This window comes from Cetorhinus maximus, chromosome 26 (assembly GCF_964194155.1).
Source record: "Cetorhinus maximus chromosome 26, sCetMax3.hap1.1, whole genome shotgun sequence".
NCBI classification, from domain to species: domain Eukaryota; kingdom Metazoa; phylum Chordata; class Chondrichthyes; order Lamniformes; family Cetorhinidae; genus Cetorhinus; species Cetorhinus maximus.
In genome coordinates, this window is record NC_135904.1 from 27,336,916 (window position 1) to 27,360,058 (window position 23,143).

At 44.2% G+C, this 23,143-nt stretch overlaps 1 long non-coding RNA gene across 1 annotated transcript in view; it reads right to left on the minus strand.

Annotated features, from left to right (window-relative positions):
- Window positions 1-23,143, minus strand: part of LOC144668189 (uncharacterized) — a 116,825-nt gene that overhangs the window by 59,600 nt on the left and 34,082 nt on the right. The window contains exon 3 of the long non-coding RNA XR_013573450.1: window positions 10,802-10,853. This is a non-coding gene — a long non-coding RNA (uncharacterized LOC144668189). The remainder of the gene's footprint in view (window positions 1-10,801; window positions 10,854-23,143) is intronic.

Consider the following 23,143-nt stretch of genomic DNA (forward strand, 5'->3'; position numbering starts at 1 on the left):
TGACCCATTCTAAGGTATCACTGATATACACACAGAGCAATTTAAAACAGTTTTTATGGTTCGGTATTTAAAAGGATTTTCAAATTTTGTTTTGATGTTCAACATCACTTAAGGGTTTTTGATGTTGTTGGTGCTATATAAACATCACATGACTGGCAGAGGTCTGCGATGAAAGGAAATGTTTTTTATATTAGTATTTGTCAGACCAGAGGGTGATACAATAACACTTTGACAAATTTTGACTGTATTCTATACATTACATTCATTACATATTTTACTTTAAATAAAGATTTTATTTTAGTTTTAGGAAACCAGCACTAGTATCGTATCTCGTAGCATTAAATCACCTTGTGTGTCTAGATGTTTGTTTGATAATGCCCCTGTGACATGACTTGAAACATGGTATTACACTAAATACTCTTTGGCCCAAAGCTTGTGGTCCCTGAGATGTTTCAACTTCCAGTGGGCAAGTCCCCTGCTCCCCAGGACCCCTTGCAAATGTCTGAGTTAGAGTCAGAGACTTGGGACAATTCTGATGTACTTACCTGGATATTTACCCTGGAAATGTCAGATTATAACCTAGTCCAACTCCTGGGTAACTACACAACTGATTCCGCAATCACTGATCCACCTCCCCCTCCTACCACCTCACCCTCTTACCACCTCACCCACCTGCCACCTCACCCTCCTACCACCTCACCCACCTGCCACTTCACCCTCTTACCACCTCACCCTCTTATCACCTCACCCACCTGCCACCTCACCCTCCTACCACCTCACCCTCTTACCACCTCACCCACCTGCCACTTCACCCTCTTACCATCTCACCCACCTGCCACTTCACCCTCTTACCACCTCACCCACCTGCCACTTCACCCTCTTACCACCTCACCCACCTGCCACTTCACCCTCTTACCACCTCACCCACCTGCCACTTCACCCTCTTACCACCTCACCCACCTACCACTTCACCCACCTGCCACTTCACCCTCTTACCACCTCACCCACCTGTCACTTCACCCTCCTACCACCTCACCCACCTACCACCTCACCCACTTGCCACTTCACCCTCTTACCACCTCACCCACCTGCCACTTCACCCTCTTACCACCTCACCCACCTGCTACTTCACCCTCTTACCACCTCACCCACCTGCCACTTCACCCTCTTACCATCTCACCCACCTGCCACTTCACCCTCTTACCATCTCACCCTCCTACCACCTCACCTTCCTGCCATGTCATCCATCTGCCACCTTAACGTCCCACTTCATCCACCTACCACCTCACCCACCCTCCACACTACCCTCCTTACACCCTACCCACCTACCACCTCACTAACCTGCCACCCTACCATCTCATCCACCTGCCACTTCAACCATCTACTACCTATCAGCCTACACACTTACCACCTCAATCACCTGGCACCTCATCAACCCATGCCATTTCCACTTACCTACCTCATCCACCCTACCCACCTACCCATCTTACCACCCTACCATTCACTCGTTTATCTACTCACCCATTCACTAACATTCAAACTGGACCTTTAAACTTACCTGAGGCAGCTAGTGCCATAAAAAGGGGGCATGACTGCAACTCTACCCTGTCGCGGCGAAGCTCTCTGAGCAACGCTGCGCTCGTCATTTCTGGGAAAGCTGGGCTCAGAATGTCCCAGAAGAAATGTGGAAAAGCGTTGAGTCAGGGGAATGTTTGAGTGAAGCAGCAATCCGATGACGATTTCCGCTCTGCGGAAGATCCGGTCCTATATAGATGCAATTTGGTGTTGTTGTTGCCTGTCATCATTGTCAACCAACAAGTGATACAGCAGGGGGCCAAAAACTGCCTTCTACTGACAAAGGTGCCTGGGAGCACATTAGCACCGTTACATAGCTGCAGGAAAGCCGGTTTAATTTCAATAGAAGCAAAGAAGATCCCAATGATAAGATGGGAAATTAAAGCAGGCAGGTTGGAAAGCCGCCAAATGATAAAATAAAACCTGTCATTGCGAGGAAGCCTGGCAACTTGCCCCAAAATTTCCTTGGGACTGGCAACCTTTGATATACAAGAGGAAGAGAACTGGCACAGTCCTGGTCCCCATGGATCGAAGATACCGTTTGTTAGAGGGAGCCTCCTGAGGTGACGTACAATGATGTGCCTATGTGACTATACTTCATAGAAACAACGGTTGTTGTGTGTGAACTTTATTTTTTACAGTTGTGTGTGTTACAAGAGATACAGCCAAATTGCCTTTATTGCAATAACACAGGCAGTTTCTGTTGCCTATTTAGTTGTGCTATATGGCCTAACACTTGACTGATTTGCTAATTGTCACTAATACTCTGACAGTTTTCTCTTCATTGGTCAGAAAGCATCCTCCGGGGACCTTCTGGCTACAGTTTTACATGCAATATGGCCACTCAGCCTTTTAAACATGGATGCAAGCATCATTTGCATCTGTTGTCGGTGTTCAGCACACACTGGTATCTGCTTCCGATATGATTGTCACATTTTTCACGCGTTGCTCAGAATAAGTTCACAAATCCGTAGCAATTTGGCTTAAAATGCAACGGATGCAAGGGAAAAAAATGCCATCCTTTGGCACCTTAGGAGAATGCAGTGAAACCCAAACCTGCGTACAGCCAGGTTAATGCATTACCTTTCAGATGTCCGTACTCGCATATTAATACAACTGCATAAGATTCCTCCAGTCAATTTTTTTTCAATTTGAAATGGGTTAACACCTTCATTAAACAGCTGTTAGAGAAATTTTATACAAACGCCATCATCATGTAGCGTATCACAACTTCACTTCACATACCTCTATAGAGATGTAAGTTATCCGATGAAATATTGTCAAACATGCAGCAATAATGTGAGCTTGTTAGCATTGACTTCACGCAGCCAAAACCACAAAACATTCAGCAGGGGTTGTTTTTTATTGATGGGTGTGGTTTGCAGGGTATCACAAGGCCACTTGTACTTCTAAATTGATCCTAGAAAGTCGCCAAAGGTTTGCCGGTAGGGAAGGAAAAGAAACTCTTAAATTCCACTGATAATGAGCTATCATTACTCAAATTACTCAGAACACTGATTAGGTTTTAAGTAATGAAGAGGCTAACATAATCAATCATAATCTAGGCCCATCTTGTCAATATGCACTGAAAGGTGAGGGAGTGCATGCAGATCTAGGCGACGTCAGCAGAAATAAGTCTTTCTGTCTGCACGGTTGCAGGGCAATGCAGAACTCTCTGCACTCCACGATCGATCCCATAAGGTCCCTAAAGGTTGACGAGTAGGAGAACATAAAAAAACTCTTAAACGCGGCAAATGCCGATAATGAGCTTTCATTACTTAAATTGCTGTGAACACTGATTAGGTTTTATCAGGCGAAGAAGGCGACAATGATCAATCATAATCCAGCCTCAGGTTGTCGATGTACATCTAGAGGTTAGCCAATTCTTACAAGCACTGGCGACGTCAGCAAAAATTAATCAAACTGATCATCGGCTGGTAATAGACCGGAGAGAAAATTAGCGAGTGATTAAAATGCCAATGCCCAGGAACCAATAATTAAATTAAATCACCTAGGTGCTATCAGGATGGCTTTGTACATTTGAAACAATAAATTCAGAATGTCTATTTGCAGCTTAGGTGGGGAGCAGCCGTCCAGTCATGAATTGGGGTCGCTTGCAAGAATGCCGGCGTGCAAGCCAAAATGATTTTAAAGCTTGTCATTGCTCATTCCTCCAAGCCCGACTATTTTTTTTTTTAAATAGCCTTTCATTTTTGTACACGAGCCGTCATTTCAATTAAAACCAGATCATTTCATGCCCTCTCTGTCCTTGAGCGATGAAAATGTAAACTTATTTTCATTTCAGGAAAGCAGACTCAATCTCCTCTTTGTGCACTGTCCATTTGAATAAGGAGATGGAGCTGAGGTACCTCTATCTAGTTTTATTGTTTGACTTGACAGTAATATTACTTGAGCTGAAATTGTACATGCATTCACTAATTTAGTGATTATTTACATGGCAGCGGGAAGAAGTGTTAGCAAACAGATGCTCCATAAAACAGAAATGGAATGAAAGGCATTCATATCATTGCTGAATAATATTTTATACCTTTGCGTATCATAAACGGGCCCATTGCACCATTTCCATTTCCCTGCACATTTATAATTCATGCTCTGTAATAGCTCCAAATATTTTTTTGGGAGAAACTCAATGTTTGCCAGTTTGATCTGACAAAAGGTTCAGCACGTAATGCACACATGATAAGGTGACACGAAGCTGACCCTAGACTTGTGTGCAGGAGAATTGACACCCTCTTCTAGTTCTGAAAACAAATTCCTATCTGTGCTTCACTCTAAGATTCCATCAAGCCTGCCTTTTTGAAGAAACATTTAGCAAGCATTACGATCCTCATCATTTCATTGCTGCGATGATTTCGAATACCCAGTTAAACAGGCTCCCTCCAGCCATTACTTTTGGACAGTCAAATCCTCTCTTCCACCAGCTCTTGGGACCCCCTGGCCCTCTTCAGGCACTATTTCCACAAGCAAACTGTGGGAGTCAACTATCAAGCAAATAACTCTTCGATCCAATGTGTTCTCCCTCAATGAAATAATAAAAATGACAATAAATAGAATTTCTAATCCTTCTAAATAATAAAGTAGGTGCAGCTGTTAGTCACTGGCTGAACTCTGCATCTATTCCCTTTTGTCTTTTCCCCATAGCAGTAACATTTTTAAAAGAGCATTTAAGATACAATTTACAGGAAGTAAGGGAGGACGAACGTTGGTACATATTTGAAGCTGAGGAAGGTACAGGGACAGGACAAGGAAGCAAGGCCGTGGGCTTCACCTTGAATCTCGCTGGCAAAGAGCCAACAGGGACACAATGGGCACAACAGCCTCCGACGATGCCGCAAACTTCAAAATGGAAAGGCAAACATCCTCTCATGAGCACAGGAGCAAAATACTGCAGATGCTGGAAATCAAATACAACCAGAAAATGCTCAGCGGGTCTGGCAACACCTGTGGAGAGAGAAACAGAGTTAACGTTTCAGGTCCACCTTTCGTCGGTCGCAATGCCTGAAACATGAGGCAGTATTTTACAGCCCCTCCCGCCAACGGGATCTTCCAGTCCCGCTGTAGTCAATGGATCTTTGAACGGCTCGCTGCATTTCCCGGCCCCGCCCTCACTGCAACGGGGGCCATAAAATTCGTCCCGTTGTCCGAAATTTCCGGGTCCTTACTGCCGCGGAAATCGTAGCAGGCAGGACGGATAACTTGACGGGCCAGCAAACATTTTGTTGGCTTCGGGCAGGAATTTCCAGTCCCACGGTGGGCGAGTCCCAGAAATCCCGCCCATTATCTCTGCTTCTCTCCCAGATGTTGCCAGGCCTGCTGAGTATTTCCAGAATTTTCCGTTTTTATGTCCTTTTGCAGGATATGCCAAAATGCTTTACTCTCAATTAAGCACTTTTCAAGTGTAGTCACTATTGCCATGTAGGCCAATGAGGCTGATCATTTGCACGCAGCAATGTCCCTCAGACTGCAAAGAGATACATGATCAGATGACCTGTCTTAGTGATGTTGGTAGAGGGATGAATATTGGCCAGGACAAAGGGGAAACTTTCCATCCACCTGAGGAGGCCAATGGGGCCTCCGATTAGCACATGATCCAAACAACTGCACCTCCTCCAATTAGCACCCCCTCAGTATTGCACTGAAATTTCAGCCTAGATTATGTGCGCTAGCCTCTGGGATAGGCCTTGAACACACAACCATCTGACTCAGAGACAAGTGTTTCGAAGAGATTTTAGTTAGTCTACAATTGACTGGAGATAGGTGGTATAGGTTAGCTAAAACTATTTAGCTACGCTATTTACAAGGCATAATAAGCGAATGGTATTCAGGACACAGACTGTTCTACCCCTACTTCGCTTTGAGCCTCTCAGTCATCTGACTACTGATGGGGCAATTACATCAATAATACAGTCATAATCTCATTAACATAACCATTAACCCTTTACCCTACATCTCCCCCCAAGTATAATTCAAAACTGTCTTTTGTTAAACTATTTACAAAACTATTTACATTCCCACCATCTCCCCCGTAAAGTCATGACATCACAGGTTAAGCCTGTCAGGTGCTTTGACAGCTCTCCCTGATCTCGTCTTGAGTCTCCTCGGTTGGTTCCTATTCTTAGACCTGAGCACATTTCTGGGGGTGTTTTTCGTAGAGGCCTTGTCATCGGTGTGGTCATTATGAAACTGGAACGATTGGCTCCTTGTCATATCCAGGGCAATCAGGGCCTTTCTGTTCCATTTACAATTCCGAGTGTTGTGTCGACAAGGTATGACCGGGGTTGCTGGGTTTGGTGGATGACCGTATCTTGCGCTTAAAGTTCCCTGATCCAGATCTTCTGTCCTTGTGCGAGTTTGGACAATGCTCGTGCACTATATCAGCGGTTATACCAAGTGGACTGCCTCTATTTGCACATTTGCTCATGGCACCTTACTCAGTTATCGTCTTGTAAAGTGATGTTGGGTCTGAGTTGGTGTTGGAGCAAAGGAAGTTGGGTTTTCAGTCTCCTGCCCACCAATAATTCGGCTGGCAAAAAGCCAATCACCAAAGGTGTGGCTGCGAGGCGAGCTCTAGGTCCTTGTTCTTTTTCATCAACATCTTGATGGTTTTGACCCTGTATTCTGCTTCAGCATTTGCCTGTGGATAGTGTGGCAAACTGGTAATGTGGTGGAATCCATATTCTGCTGCGAATAGATTGAAATGGTCATTCAAAAACTGTGGACCTTTGTCTAACACTGCATCGTCTGGGATGCCATGGGTAGGGTAGCTGCGTTTCCAAGCTTTTAACACCACTTCTGTGTTATGGTATGGAATCTGCATAACTGAATAATAGTCAATGACTAGAAAATAGACTTTTCCTCAAATTCAGAGAGGCCCATGCCAAGCCTTTGCCGGGGCCTGGAGTGGAATGGCGAAGGTAACAATGGTTAGTTGGTTTTTGGCCATGAATAGCACCAAGTATGGCATACAGTAATAAACACTTCAATAGATTGCAAAATTCCCAGCCACCACACTGATTGTTGTGCCCATGCTCGACATTTGGCAATGCCCAAATGACCAGCGTGGAGTTTATGAAGGATCTCTTCTCTCATCACTCACAAGATTACAAACCTTTCATTAAAGACAAGGAGGCCGTCTACAATCATGGGATGCCTTTGAGGTATAGTCTCAGTTCCTGTTTGCTAGGGGCATATTTAGACCAACCACCATGGCAGTACTTTCGGACCTGGCTGCGTTCTGTGTCTCTCAGCTGGGTGTTCCTGATCTCCCAGAGTTTGCTTTCCTAGGCTGGTTGGGTGCCTGTAACCAATGAGGAATATGCTTCCACCTTGGAGTTTGGTGTCAAGTGATACTCTGTGGCCTGGTTGACTGTAGGTCTCGACAGCATGTCTGCTGTAATCTGACTTTTGCCTTGCACATACTCCGTGGTATAGTTGTAGCTCATGAGCTTTAACTGTACCCTTGGTGGCATCTTAACAGTCTCTGTAGAGGCTAGAAGAGTGACCAGAGTTTTATGGTCCACATCCATCTTAAATTGCAAGCCCCTGAAGTAACCGGAGAACTTTTTGCAAGCTCATGTCACAGTCAGTGCCTCCTTTTTGATTGCTGCACACTGCTGTCCTGTTTCTGTTAATGATCGAGAAGCATAGTACACTGGTTTTCTCCTCCCCTCTTCCTGGGTCTGCAGTAAAACTGCTCCAAGCCCCATCACTGATGAATTGGCCGCTACTATTGTTGGCTGTTTTGGGTCGTAATATGCGAGTCCTGTGGAAGAGACTTGCAACTCCTTAATCTTGAGAAAGGCATTCTTCTACTTGACTCCACAATACCGCTGCTGACCTTTTGACAACAGGTCCCTTAGAGGTTAATTAATGGCGGACAGGTGTGGGATAAAGTTCCCCACTGGGTTGACCATGCCTAAAAATCGCTGGATGACCACAATACTCTTAGGCTGCAGAAACTCTTTAATTGCCTTGGTCTTCTGGGCATCTACCCTTGTCCCATGTTGGTGGATGATATGACCTAGAAATGTAATGGTGGTCTTCCTAAATTCAGACTTATCATTCATGGTGGGGCCGGTTTGTTGAAGCACCCTTAAAACCTCCTGGGCTCTATAGTCGTGTTATTCCATAGTAGCACCATGGATGAGTAAATCAGCTATGTGGCAAATAATGCCTTCTTTGCCTCTGATTATGTCGGACATATTGCATTGCAAGATTTCTGGTGCAGAGGACGTACTAAAAGGAAGATGATTGAAACAAAAACGATCAAAGGGAGTGATAAAGGTAGTTAACAACCTTGATTCTTGGTCAACGGGAGTTTACCAAAACCCACTGTTGGCATCCAGCTCCATAAAAGGGACATATTTGGACAACTTCACCAAACTGTCATCAATAGAGGACATTGGGTGTATCTCCCTTTGGACAGCCTTATTTAGCTATGTCAGGTCAACACAGAGCTTAATGTCGCTGCTAGGTTTAGGGACCGTAACTAACCTGGAACATCACTTTGTAGGGGCTATAACAGGACAGATCATTCCTTGATGCGGTACCCTGTCAATTTGCTCTTTAACTTTTCCAATCAGTTGGTTTGGTACCCTCCTAGGGGTAAATAAACACATAGGTTTGCCATCTGGGAGTAGAGCATTAAGAGCTTTCCCAGACCCCGCAACAACCGAGGAAATTTATTCCTAAAAATGTCTCCACAGTCCTGCCATGTTACCTCTTTGACCCTTTGAACAAGACCAAGACCTGAACACATGGCCCTGCTGAGTAGGGAATGTTGCTGATTCTGCAGAATATAAAGAGTTTAATTAATTACTTAATTACTTTATATTTAAGGGCTGTAGTAATCTGGTCCTTCACTTTAAGGTCCTTCACTTTATTTTTAACAGCTGGATCGCCACATTATTCTGCCAGTGTGCAGTTTGCCTGATAAGACTGCGACTGCAGTCCATGTGTCCAGCTTAAATTCTGTTCTTTAACCTTTGGCATCCAGCACTACAGACCAAGACTGCTTACTCCTTTATTTCCCCCAGGAATTCTTCATCACGAATGCGCCTATTTTCCACTGGCTGTAATTCAGAGATTGAAAAGCTGGCTCCTTCTCTGTTCCTTTCAATTATGCTTTAAGTCTGTGGAATCATTTTAAATGTCCGGTCCTGCCACAGCGAAAGCGTTCAGCTCCCCTTCCTGGGCATGTTCTGCGACAGTTTTAGCACCGCATCCGGAATATTTCAAAATGGGTTGGAGGGTACTTCCCGCCCCTTTGGAGAGTTTTGGCGGGCTTTATCGTGGGATTTTTGTTGGACAGGGCTCCAAACTTTGGGCCTACATACAGGATTGATCCCTCCCGAGCCTCAACGTGACCCAGGATTGTGAGTCTGCTGTCGGTGCTCTGCCTGCCACTCTAAAGTCGAATTGTCTATGGATTGCCAAAGACTCGACAGCTTTGTCGCCAAGCCCACTAGCCACAATGCGATCGTGAATAAACCTATGTTTTGAGGCTCCTTAACTGCAAGTACTCGGGGATTGATATAACTCCTTGAGAGAGGAATCAATGACTGTGCCAACATTGGTTTCCCTGGTCAACTCTTGCACCTTCCATAACCCAATTATTTTTTGGACTGCAGTGCTTATCAGAGGCGCCCATAAGCTCATCGCATGATGCCGAGGTCTCTTCAAGCCTCGCTGGCCCAGGGCCTCATCAGCTATGGCCTCTACTGCATATAAAAGTGTACAGACCTGGTGTTGCCGCTTGGTATCTTTTGAACTGTCACTTCTAGAGCTCGCATTGATGTCCTTGCTGTGGACCTTTAATGTGTTGGAAAGGTTGTGGAGGGGGTAGTGGCTGTTCAGTGGCTATTGACATCATGTGTCCTTCACAGTCACTATACCACGGTGCTTTTCGGGCCTGATCTTCGTCACTGCAAAGTCAATTTCCTTCTTTCACCGGTCGTCACTCATGGGTCGCCCAATCTGCGGCTGCAGTTTGCTAGACTGTGGCCTCCAGCACTGCCACCATGTTTCAGAGAGGTTTTATTTAGTCTACAAATGACTGGAGATAGGCGATATAGTTTATTTACGCTATTTACAAGGCATTATAATAAGCACATGGTATTTAAGACACAGACTGTTCTACACCTAGCTCCCTTGGAGTGTCTCAGTCATCTGATTATCGATGTCTGGGTTACATCATTAATATCATTACAGTCTCACTAACATAACCATTAACCCATTACTTTACAACTAGAGTGCTACCATTGAACCAAGGCTGAGGTGCAAATGATTCTAAGGAACTAATTCATGTATCATGGCCACAATGAGCATGCCATTAGTTTCAGAAATTAATAACTATTTTAATGATAAAATCCAAGGCTTTTTCCATTTACTAAGACAGCTCCAGAAGGTCAAAGTTTTCCAAGATCTTGTGCCAATGGCTGGGCTTAGCACTGAAACTTATAGGTACATAATGACTATAATCAGATTCATTGGCAGAATTGCAAATGCAGTCAGCTGAATACTGACAAAGTTCAGCTCTGCAGGGCAAGCTCTTTGCATTGACTTATAAAATTGCTAATTAAATACTCATGTAAGTATGCAGTTCAACACTGAAAAGCTAGGCTTATTCTTTCCTGCTTAGCACAGTTGAACTATTCCTGTTGTGGGAGTGATGCCGATAGTGATGTTAATGTGATTGGAAGCCTACCTGGTATTTCAGCACTGTTACATGTATGCTCACACCAGGAACCAAAGGATTTCTGAAAATATAAGAGCAATTAGAATTTAGGCTTGTTATCATTTTGCACATTTGCTTATGCAAGGATAAGAGAACCCTGATTTTAAGGCTAGACCCAATGCAAAATCATCCCCTTATCTCATTGCAATGGAATGAGAGGTTGGCACTTTGTCTACTTACACAGAGATGAACCAAAAGTAGTACATGCACAGCCCTGTGTGAGGCCAGATCTGTATTATACAGGGCTCTGAACAATTATTGTTTGCAGTAATTGGCTTTTTTGAGTTTGAATTCAGACTAATGTCAAGTGGACTCGACACTGCTCCTTCCTGGCACCATAGATCAGGTCATTTTGCAAGAACACAGCAAACGTTACCTTAATTGCAAGTGAAAACCTTGCTTGGCTTCATTCAGTGGCAGTTTTCTGACATAACCAATATTTCAGTAATTTGATAAGGCTGTAATCCAGACAACCTGGTCATGTGTCAAGAAAAAAAATTGATCAAGAATGCTCAGGCAATCTTTCTTTTGACAGTCAATGTCCCTGACATCAACCTGAGGGAATGAATTTAACAAGGATAAGGAATAAAGCAGGTTAGCTGTTTTTATGCTTCAGTCATTCGCTAGTTTCTTTTGCGGCCAATATGCCGAAGGACTTCTTTTGAAACAAAAGCAGCGATTTTGAGGAGACAATGGCCCAAATCTTCCGGTCAGAGTTGAAACACCTGCATCCGGTGCTGATCAGACAGAAAACTATCCACTTAACTGCATACATCGTAAAGGCTCTGACTTCTGATAGAGGATCCTGCAGAACTCCCTCAGCACAGGAATCCACAGAGACAGCAGCGAAGAGAATCTGCGCAGAAGCCATGCCCCCTTTTTATGGCACTCGCTGCCATATTGTGGGAAGTGTTCAAAGCTCGCCGAGCTTCTCAGTATGTTCGTGAATGTGTGAGTGAATGTGTGAGTGAATGGATGAGTGAATGTGTGAATGAATGGGTGAGTGAATGTGTGAGTGAATGAGTGAGTGAATGTGTGAGTGAATGAGAGAGTGAACATGTGAGTGAATGTGTGAGTGAATGAGTGAGTGAATGTGTGAGTGAATGTGTGAGTGAATGGGTGAGTGAATGAGTGAGTGAATGTGTGAGTGAATGGGTGAGTGAATGGGTGAGTGAATGGGTGAGTGAATGTGTGAGTGAATGTGTGAGTGAATGTGTGAGTGAATGAGTGAGTGAATGAGTGAGTGAATGTGTGAGTGAATGAGTGAGTGAATGTGTGAGTGAATGAGTGAGTGAATGTGTGAGTGAATGTGTGAGTGAATGAGTGAGTGAATGTGTGAGTGAATGAGTGAGTGAATGTGTGAGTGAATGAGTGAGTGAATGTGTGAGTGAATGTGTGAGTGAATGGGTGAGTGAATGTGCGAATGAATGTGTGAGTCAATGTGTGAGTGAATGGGTGAATGAATGTGTGAGTGAATGTGTGAGTGAATGAGTGTGTGAATGTGCGAATGAATGGGTGAGCATGTAGGTATGTAAGTGGGTAGGTGGGTAGCGTAGCAGCTGGGTTGGATGGGTTGGAAGATGGGTATGGTGGCAGCTGAGTAGGTGGGGCAGGGGAGTTGGGGGTCAGGGGCCTAGTCAAGGAATCGAGGGGGAAGTTGAGGTGCGGGGATGGGGTTAGTGTGAGTGATTGAGGGTCAGTTGTATAGTTACCCAGGAGTAAGACTAGGATTTTTCTGTCTAACACATCCTGGGTAACTCTTCAGGTAAGTAAGTCAGAACTATCCAAAGTTTCCACCTTTAACTCAGATTTAGAGTTTGATGGAAGGTCCCGGGAAGCAGAGGAATTTCCAATTGGAAGTTCAAACTTCTTGGGCAATTCCCACGGAGTCAGTGCGTTGGGGACGTCTGAAGGGCCCCGGCGCAGATCTAGCATCGCACATCCAGTCTCTGACGGTCCGGAGACTGGGCGATCTGGACCAATAACCCCGGAAATCCACAGAGACTTATGACTGGACAATTCCTCAGAATTGCTCCCATTCAGGCAACATTAATTCAACAGACATGACATGAAAATCCATTATGTACACAGAAGGTCTCTGTCACATTTCCAATGAAGTAGCGTTTGTGGAGCGGGAATGGCACCAAGGAAACTTTAACCTACAATTGACCCGAAAAGCATTCATTTTAACCTGATCAAGCTACTTAACCATTTGAAACATTCAACTTTAAAGAAGGAGTGGGTGAACAATTGACCATAGATGGTTTTAAGCCATCTGTATTGTTTTAGGAATGTAGGGACAGGACTAGGACAATTAGCTCCTCCAGCCTATTCCACCATGTAATTAGATCATGGCTGATTTACGTCATACCTCCAGCCTTTGATCCCTATCCCTTATTAACCTTGCCTAACAAAAATCTATCAATCTCAGTTTTGAAGTTTTCAGTTGACTCCCAGGGTAGGATTATGGGTTTTCGGTTGGATCTCCAATGACAGGATCCTGATTTGCACCATGAGGGGAAACGTCCCCCGCCATTGATTTCCCCTGAATTAGTGGCCAGAGAGCCCGCCTACCATCCAATCACAGATGAGGACAGGCCCTTGAACCTGGAGGTCCAAGAAACCCTCCAACCTGATAGGATCTGCAGGCTGCCATTATTAGGTAAGAGCGAGAGAGAGAGAAAGAGCGGCTCGATCTTGAGCCACCCTCTGAGCAACTTTAAAAATATTCAAATTGAAAATGGCTACAGCCACTGAGCCACAAGCTCTCCACAGGGTGACCTGTGGCTGCAGTTGCACCCAAGCAGACAGGGAGGGCCTCAAAGGCTGCCTGGAGTGCTGGCCCCTCAGTCTGCCAGGGGGTCACCTCTCAGAAACTAATCTAATCCCAATGCTGCAGGGGTTCCACAGGCCGACTGGAAAATTCCAATCAGCCTCTGAGAATTGGCCTTAATTGGCCTGTAGCCTACCTTAATAGGCTACCCAGCATAGACTCATAGACTCATAGACGTTTACAGCACAGAAGGAGGCCACTCAGCCCATCGTGTCCACGCCGGTCAACAAAGATCTGACTACACTAATCCCATTTTCCATCGCTTGGCCCATAGCCCTCGAGGCTATGGTAACACAAGTGAATATCTAAATACTTAAATGTTATGACAGATTCTGTCTCAACCACCCTTTCAGACAGTGAGTTCCAGACTCCCACTGCCCTCTGGGTGAAAAAATTTCTCCTCAACTCTCCTCTTAGCCTTCTATCTCTTACCATAAATTTATACCCCCTCTACTAATGGAGAAAGTGACTTCCTATCCACCCGATCTATATATCCCTCATAATCTGAAACACCTCTATCTGGTCCCCTTTTAACCTTCACTGCTCCAAGGAAAACAACCCCAGCCTATCCAATCGTTCCTCATAGCTCAGACCCACCAGCCCAGGCAGCATTCTGGTAAATCTCCTCTGCAACCTCTCCAATGCAATCACATCCTTCCCATAATGCGGTGACCAGAACTGAATGCACTACTCCAGTTGTGGCCTAACCAGCGTTACAAACAGTTCCAGCATAACCTTCGTGCTTATAGGCAACAAGCCCTTCAGCCACCAATCCCATGTCTGGTAAAGTGGCACAGAGGCAGCATGGTGCAGGCAAAGGTCAACAGCACAAATTTTTCCACCTCTGTTCTTACCCCAACCTCAACAGTTTTTTGTGGAGAATGTTCTAGATATCCATTGTCCTTTGTGAAAAGTGACTCTGAACCACAACCCGAATAGCCCAGCTCTAATGTTAAGATTATGCCGGCTTGTTCTGGACTTCCCCACCACAGGAAATAGTTTCTACCCACCCGAACAAATCCTTTGATCACCTTAACCGTCTTAATTTTGATCACCCTTTTTTTTATACTCAGCAGAATAAGCTGAATCTATGCAACCTGTCTTCATAATTTAACACTCTTAGTCCTGACATCAAGGCAGCATTTGACCGAGTGTGGCATCACAGAGCCCTAGCAAAACTGGAGTCAAGGGGAAGCAGCGGGAAAACTCTCCACTCATATCTAGCACAAAAGAAGATGGTTGTGGTTGCAGGAGGTCAATCATCTCAGCTCCAGGACATTACTGCAGGAGTTCCTCAGGGTAGTGTCCTAGGTCCAACTATCTTCAGCTGCTTCATCAATGACCTTCTATCCATCATAAGGTCAGAAGTGGGGATGTTAACTGATGATTGCACAATGTTCAGCACCATTCGCGACTCCTCAGATACTGAAGTAGTCCATGTCCAAATGCAGCAAGACCTGGACAATATCCAGGCTTGGGCTGACAGGAGGCAAGTAATATTCACGCCACACAAGTGCCCCAGGCAGTGACCATCTCTAACAAGAGAGAATCTAACCATCGCCACTTGACATTCAATGTCATTACCATCACCGAACCCCCAAGTATCAGTATCTTGAGGTTACTATTGACCAGAAACTGATCTGGACTAGCCATATAAATATTGTGGCTACAAATGCAGGGCAGAGAGTAGGAATCCTGTGACAAGTAACACTCCAAAGCCTGTCCATAATCTACAAGGCACGAGTCAGGAGTGTGATGGAATACTCTCCACTTGCCTGGATTAGTGCAGTACTAACAACACTCAAGAAGCTTGACACCATCCAGGACAAAGCAGCCCGCTTGATTGGCACCCCTTCCACAAACATTCACTCCTTCCATCACCGACGAACAGTGGCAACAGTGTGTACCATCTATAAGATGCACTGCGGAAACTCACCAAGGCTCCTTAGACAGCACCTTCCAAACCCACTACCATCAAGAAAGACAAGGGCAGCAGGTACATGGGAACACCACCAACTGGAAGTTCCCCTCCAAGCCACTCACCGTCCTGACTTGGAAGTATATCGTTGTTTCTTCACTGGCACTGGGTTAAAATCCTGGAACTTCCTCCCTAACAGCACTGTGGGTGTACTTACACAAAAGGGACTGTAGTGGTTCAAGAAGGCAGATCATCACCACCTTCTCAAGGGCAATTATCGATGGGAAATAAATGCTGGCCTAGTCAGTGATGCCCAGATCCTGTAAATGAATAAAATAAATCATTGTAGTGAATCTGTGCCACATCCTCTCGAAGGCCAATATATCCTTCCTAAGATGGCCAGAAGTGAACACTATATCCCACATGTAGTCTAACCAGAGATTTTTGCAATTCTAGCATATTTAGGCTCCTTTGTGTTCAAACCACGGTTGTACAAGGCATAGTGTAATGTACAATGAGTAAATATTTTGTCCTAATGTCAATTGAGGCGTAGATAAGATGATCAACATTCATCCTTGATAGAAGAATATATCGGCTTTGGAATTATGTTGGCATGACATTTACTGTGTTCAACTTAGTACAACTCAATTCAGTTCAGAATTAACAGTGTTACGGCCCTGGCTGAATGCAGTTTAGTATTCAGTGTTCAAGGATTACACTATGTACTTGGCTATATCACTTTAGATAGTGAAGCAGCAGATAACAATTGTCTACTTCATAATTAAGCTAGTCTATATCTTAGACAACTGCTATAGAAAACACAGGACCTCAATAGGACCAAGTAACAGTTGATCTGCTATATTGACACAGTTCTCTCTTCCTTCATGTTATGACTTCATGACTCATCTGTAGTCTTTAGCTAGCACCTTGCATGCACTTACACATGCTAATAATCTACACCCCTATTTTCGGAATTCTTTCTTAACATCTCTGAATTTCTGTCGTTAAGACCATAAGACTATAAGACATAGGAGCAGAAATTAGGCCAATCGGCCCATCGAGTCTGCTCCGCCATTCAATCATGGCTGATAAGTTTCTCAACCCCATTCTCCCGCCTTCTCCCCGTAACCTTTGATCCCCTTACCAATCAAGAACCTATCTATCTCGGTCTTAAATACACTCAATGACCTGGCCTCCACAGCCTTCTGTGGCAATGAATTCCATAGATTCACCACTCTCTGGCTAAAGAGTTAAACTTTTGACTTTCTGAAATGTAGGATGAGATCCTCACTTTTTATCTTATCAAGACTATAACGTGACAACAGGAAATCTGACATTATTAATCAAGATTGTCATTTCTGCCAAAACTCTACAGAGTGTCCAAATAACTTTAACACTTCTCATGGAAAATAAACACTTCGCATGTTTTAGCCAATAAATTCTGCTCCAAGCTTCTGACCCTGCAAACTATTATTAACCAACTGAACATAGAAAACATGCAAAGTATCCTTAATAGGATTGAATTTTTGGTTTTGAGGATCTTTAAATCTTACAATTTAACAAAGTGATTGACCTCTTTGAGCTCTTACAGACACATAGCTCCTATAATTCAGGGCTTTCCAAACCTTGTGCCAGACACTCCCAGGATGCTGCCACTTTCTCATTGGTAGTGTACCTTTGGTGTACCTTTCAAGAAAATGATGCTTGGGACACAGAAATAAATTATCAAAGAGATTACATAGACAAGTTTAATACTATGATAGCTGCAAGTGCTGGTTCTACCTCCTTCAGATATGTAAGCGCGTACATGTACTTTTAATTAATTTTTGTGATGCTGATATCAGCAGCAAGGGTGGCATTTATTCCTAGCTGCTCTTGAAAAGATGGTGGTGAGTGGTCTTCTAAGTCATTTAGCACGCCCTCAGAAATATGGTGGGATTTCTCCATAGTCAGTGAAGTCTACTGCACATGACCCTTATTCAATTTTGGTATGCATTTTGGCAAGCTTGTCCTGCCATAGGTTAGACAACTTGCTTCTCAGTCAAGGGCAAAGGAGATCATGATTGACAGAAGAATGGTTTTGAAGACATTGGGCAGAATTTTGCCGTCGGTGAGCAGGGGGGGCGGGGCCCGCTCGCCGACGCGTAAAATGACACGGGATGACATTAGGGGGAACCGCCGACTTCATCCCGCCCTATTTAAATTTTCAGGGAGGCGGGGGCGCGCAAAATCAGTTGTGGGCCTGCCGACCTGTCAATGGCCATTTGAGGCCATTGACAGGATCATTTAAACAATTAAAGGACCTGCCCGTCCAACCTTAAGGCTGGCGGGCAGGCCAGGAGCCCCGGCGGCAAATAGAAAAAAACATGAAACCTCATCCACCGGCGGGATGAGGTTTCATGCAGGGTGTTAAAAATTTTAATAAAGTTATTATGTAAATTATGAACATGTCCCACCTCATTTGACATTGCCACATGTTAGGGGGACATGTTAGGGAATTTATTTTTTCTATTTTTAATATTTTTCAAAGTGGAAGCAATCTCCCTGAGGCTGCACTTAGCCTCAGGGAGATGTGCGCTCTGTCGTGCGCATGCGCGAAAGAGCGCACTCTCACTTTTGGGGAATCCCCCCCCCCCCGCCCACACAGGGAGCGCATAGCGCTTCCCGCCGGACGTCACGCTGGGAGGGCCTTAATTGGCCCGCCCACGTAAAATGGCGGCACGGCCCGCTTCTCCGGCGGGGATCGGCTCCCTGCCCGCCAGAGATTGGGTCGGGCCCGCCCGCCCGACAGGCAGAACATTCTGCCCATTATTGCATGGTCCTTTCGAGAGGGAGAATGCCCTGAAACTTTTCAATACATAGCAATAAAAAAAATCTAATATAAGAATGTGCTTAGTCTGAAAGCAGATATGAATTGTCAGGTAAGAAAAGTGCACCATAGGGAAACAACCTACACAAATGATCATCAGCATTGCACCCTTCATATTGTAATTTCAAGCTGATGCCCTCCCTCCTTTCTGTCACCTCATTAACTTGTGATCTGAGCAAAGAGACAGGGTTAAGCTATTTCTGAGTTTGTACAACTTCTTGAATTCACGTTAAAAATGCTGACAGTTTCCAAGAAGCCACAGGCTCCAATTTGCAAACCACTGCCATCATAATGGGCTTACTGTAATTTTAACTATGGCCCAAGTACTCATGCCTCAGAGTTGAGGAACCTGTTGCATATGGAGTGCTGGTGCCTCTGTACTTCTTTTTGTATTCATTCACGGGATGTGGGCTTCGCGGGCTGGGCCAGCATTTATTGCCCATCCCTAGTTGCCCTTGAGAAGGTGGTGGTGAGCTGCTTTCTTGAACTGCTGCAAGGGAATGCGTTGAAACTGCATTGAAACGTTCCTCATGACTAGTCAATAAGGGTGGAAATGAAGGAGCTGGATATGTTGGCTAAAGGATCAGTGATGAGATTCACACATGTTAGGCTTGAAGAAGGCAAAGGTGAAAAAAAAAAACTCTCTACTCTAACATTGCCTACCAATGATCCCATCATGAAGGCTGGTTTTGTGTCTCCTTACAGCAGGTCGAACCAATCCAAAGGTGACTCCATGTCGGTGCATACTGTGTGGAGCCAGTTCTCCCTGATCCTTCGCAGGTACATGTGCTCAGGCACGTATGCTGAATGGTGTCAAGACACGTGTTGCAATCTGACTCTGAAACCTACCGATCTGCCGAGTGTGGCTTCTTTCTTCCAGTATCATTTAATGCTTGAAGTTATAATGATTGAGGTATTTTCAAAGCAATTCCCAGCATTCAGATAAACTTGACTTTGGACCAATAGTGTACAACACAAAACTAGGAAGAGGAAAAAAATCATTGAAGTTGATGGAAATTAAAATCAGGAGAGATATAGAATAGGTGGTCGATCTGAAATGCCCCATTTTAAGCTATCACCCAAAGTCAAAATTATTCCCTGCACATTGCCAAAGGTCACTGCACTTGGCATAGCTTCCAATTAATTAATAACCCTCCCTGAGATGATATTGTGGGAGACACTTTAGAGATACTGACTTTGTTAAGGCTCTTCCTGTTGTACAGAGGACTTGGAAAAAGGTACTATATAGTCTGTTTCTCTCTGGCATTGGGAAATAAAAAATGATTCTGCTGCTTTTCTCATTTTGCAAACTTCCCTTCCACGGCCCAACAGGAAAACCTAGGAAAGATATATTAAGATAAAAGCAAAATACTGCGGATGCCGGAAATCCAAAACAAAACAAAAATAGCTGGAAAAACTCAGCAGGTCTGACAGCATCTACGGAGAGGAACACAGTTAATGCTTCGAGTCCATATCACTCTTCATCAGACTCTTCATACTAAGCTTTGACTGGATACCGAGCTAAATACATTAACTAAACTGTTAATGCACAAAAACATTAGCTGAAAAATTGAACGGCCAATTGTTTCCTTCGGTCCCTTTAAATTGGAGCTCTAGTCAGCTTCACTTTAATGGCTGTTGAACCAGAAGTGGGAATGGGCCTGATGAAGGCTGTCATTAGCATGCTGAAAGCATGCATAATGAATCTCCTGCTTACAATGAGTGGGAGTGAATCCTGTGGGTGTGCAGCACATAATGGAGTCACTGCAGGGTGTGTTTGAATTGGGGACAAGGTGCAAGCAACGTGCCTAATTTCTCAATCCTTGCTCGCACTGAATTTTACAGTGGAATCTACGCCACTGAGCACTTAATTGACACTGTTACTTTTTTGAAAAAAATACTGATTGACTCAATTTCAGTTTGTAAGGTGCCAAAACACTTTGCAAATATATGCTATTTTTCCCACTTAAATTGTTAAGTATTTAGCCCTTGCTATTTCCCAAAATCTCACTTTTTTACAGAAAGGACGAGGTCAAGTCACAAGTTATTTTAGAAACAGGTACGGATGTATATTAAATATCTTTAAAAGGAAGAGTATGTAGGCAGCTGGAAAGAGGGATGCACCTGATCTAATAAGCTCGATAAACAATTGTCGATTTTAAATCACAAACCCAAATGAAGCTACAAGTTTAAAACTCCTGGTGAGAAACTTAAACTGGCAACCAACATGCAACCACTGCATGGCCTCAAGTTCTGGTTTAACACCAATACAAGACTGCAGTAGACGCTGATGGTGAATCCTGAAAAATCTCAAATGCTTGTCCTCATTATCAGTACTCCTCAGTGACTTTAATAGAAAGAAGATTGCATGTCATCAGATTATCAATAACTTCAAATGGGTATAAATTACATGTGCATAGATGCAAGATAACCTATTATTTTAAGCTTTAAAAAGACTTTGGATAATTGTAATCCTTAAGGAAATTTCAGCTCTTAGAGACCTGTGAGTTGCAAGACAATTACACTATTTAATCTAGGATTCTTTTTTTTTTTGGCTGAAGTCTTAATATAGCATTAGAGTGTTCAAGATGCATACTGATGCTGATGGCCTGCAGTACTGGATGGTTAGTGTAGTCACTTGATCCTCTGGGGGCGAGTAGTGTTTAATTCACCAGCCTCAAGCCACTTCTTAACTCTAATGAGCACAAAGATAGAGGCCTGACTGATTTAAGAGATAGCAAAAAAAAAAAAGCACACCATGTTTTCTCAGAACAATTAAGGGATTTCAATCAAAACCTTGCACTCTGCCATTGCGTTGATATCAACTTGGGAGTTCATTTGTGTATTGCGTTTGCATTTCAGTCAAAAAACGTAAATCAGTTGCATAAATATGTAAAACACAATCAGATTAATTTTATTCTAATAGAGTAAAATGGTCATTTTTCCCATTTAAATTACCACTCCAAAATGTATCACAAGAAACTTATAGCTCTATCTCTGCACAACGACACTTGTCATGCTGAGAAGGCATGAAAAAAACTTTAAAATTTGTTGCTCTTGTTTAAATTCTATTTTTTTAAAATGGAATTGCTGGGCTTATAAAATGGCCGCAGCTGGTCACATATGAACATGCGGACAAGGAGCAGGAGTAGGCTATTCAGCCCCTCGAGCTTGCTCTGCCATTTAATAAGATCATGGCTGATCTGATAGTAACCTGAAATCTGTATCCCACCTAACCCCGATAACCTATCACCCCCTTGCTTACCAAGGGGTAAGTTTCCATGCCGGTAGTCCTGGAAGATTCTAAGCTGTTCCAATGGACAAAGGCTAACTCATCATCCTCCTGGAATGTGACACCCACTTTATATTGTATGAACATTCCAGCCAAGCCAACACAAAAGATTAGTAGACAAGGTGTCTGCCCAGCCAGCTCTGGACAAAGGCAGAACTATTTGTGACTCCTCATCTCCAATATTGTGCTAATGGTTCCACAGCAACCTGCTCAAAATTCGGTGGGCAGGATTCTCCCTCGGCAATTTGGGGGTGGGGCCCGCTCACCGATGGGAAAATGACGCGGCATGACATTTGGAGGAATCCCCGACGTCATCCAGGTCCCTTTAAATTTTTAGGAAGGCGGGCGGACAGCGAAATCAGCTGTCCACCCACCGACCTGTCAATGGCCAATTGAGGCCATTGACAGAGTAATTAAGATAATTAAAGGCCTGCCCGTCCAACCTTAAGGCTGGCGGGCAGGCCAGGAGCCCCAGCAGGCTCCTGATAATACATGAAACCTCATCCACTGGCGGGATGGGGTTTCATGTCCGTTTTTTAAACATTTAATAAATTTTATATGTTTATTATTAACATGTCCCATCTCGTGTGACATTGTCACATGAGGGGGACATGTTAATAATTTCAATATTTATCTATTTTTATACGTTACTTACCTGTCACGAATCTCCCTGAGACAGGACTTTGCCTCAGGGAGCAGTGTGCATTTTGACAGTTGGGGATTCCCTCCACCCCCGGAACAGGAAGCGCATAGCACTTCCCGTCGGGCAGGCCGCAGGGCGGGCCTTAATTGGCCCACCCACTTAAAATGGCGGCGGGCTCCATTTCGGTGACAGAGGTCAGCTGTCCGCCCACCGCCGAGCCGGTGGGGCCCGCATGCCCACCGAGGGCAAAATTCTGCCCTGTGTGTTTTAACGAGGCTCCTGAAAGTATATCCTTAGCGGAATGGCTCATCCCAAAAACACCCTGTCACATGACCGAGACTTGACCTGTTTGAACTGCTTTAATTACACAGCTTTTGGATTCTCTCTTCAGTTGCGGTTTAAGCCCAGAAGAGAAAACCGGACTGCAGGCTAGGAACCTACCTCTGACCTCCATCGCGCTCAAAGTTGCATCTCCAGAAAGAATAATGTATTTCGTCTACAGAGTGAACTAATTCCCAGAATACAAGAACACTTTGCTGCATCTTCAACAACCTAAACTGAGTTCCTAGGACAAAGACCAGGAACTCTGCCAGACAAAGCCATCTGAAAGCATTTTCGTTCACATTGACTTACTGGACTCTTCACACGTGAATTAACGGCAATAAGTTTTTGATCTTTTTAAGTAACTCGCAATTTGCAACTTCTTTTCCTTTTTTTCTCTGTCTCTCTACCTTGTCTGTTTGTGAGTGTGAATATG